The sequence below is a fragment of the Schistocerca serialis genome, chromosome 1 (assembly GCF_023864345.2).
Source record: "Schistocerca serialis cubense isolate TAMUIC-IGC-003099 chromosome 1, iqSchSeri2.2, whole genome shotgun sequence".
Classification (NCBI taxonomy): domain Eukaryota; kingdom Metazoa; phylum Arthropoda; class Insecta; order Orthoptera; family Acrididae; genus Schistocerca; species Schistocerca serialis.
Window position 1 is genome coordinate 508,356,335 of NC_064638.1, and position 1,012 is coordinate 508,357,346.

Below are 1,012 nucleotides of genomic sequence, written 5' to 3' on the forward strand. Positions count from 1 at the left end.
TTTAGCGATTTTGAGAGGAGAAGGCAAGAGGTTGCATTTCCGCTGCGCATCTCTTCGGGAGAAACGCTGGCGGGTAATTTGAAGAGCTCGAAATCTCAGCAGTGTTGACCCAATGAGTCAGAAATTGCGACGGGGACCACTAATGTATCATGCGCGACAGTGAGCCCAGAGACCGGGGAGAAACTAGGCGCGCCAGATAACCGTCGAATCCGACTCCAAACTTCAGAGGAGGGAGTGAAGGTGTTAAATGAGCTAGTAAAGAAGTCCCAGCTTGCCTTCTTGCTATCGCGGATGGCGCGACGGCATCGCGCACGGAACTGCTTATAGCGGATACAGTTGGACAAAGTAGGATGATGTCTGAAAACGCGAAGAGCACGTCGCCGCTCACGTATTGCGTCACGGCATGCCTCGTTCCACCAAGAAACTGAGGAGCGACGGGCCAATTCGGAGGTGCGAGGTATTGAACGTTCCGCAGCTGTGAGAATAACGTTTGTAATATGAGTGACCTCATCGTCGACGCTAGGAAAGTGACGGTCATCGAATGTCGCTAGAGACGAAAAAAGTGTCCAATCGGCTTGGGCAAACTTCCAGTGTCGCGGGCGCATATATGGCAGTTGTGGCTGCAATCAAAGGACACATGGAAAGTGGTCACTCGAGTGTGTATCAGCAAGGGCGAACCATTCGAAGCGCCGAGCTAGCGGAACAGTACCGACCGAAAGATACAAATGAGAGAAATTTGTCGTGGAGGCAGACAAAAACGTAGGGTCCCCAGAGCTGAGGCAAACAAGATCCGCTTGGTGGAAGACGTCTATCAATAGTGAGCCACGCAGACAAGGATGTGGAGGTCCCCAAAGCGGGTGGTGGGCATTGAAATCCCCAACCAGCAAATAGGGGGGTGGAAGCTGACCAAGAAAATGAAGGAGATCCGCTCGTGCCATTGGTGTGGATGATGGAATGTATACAGTACAAAGAGAGAAGGTGTATCCAGAAAGGGAAAGACGGACAGCGACAA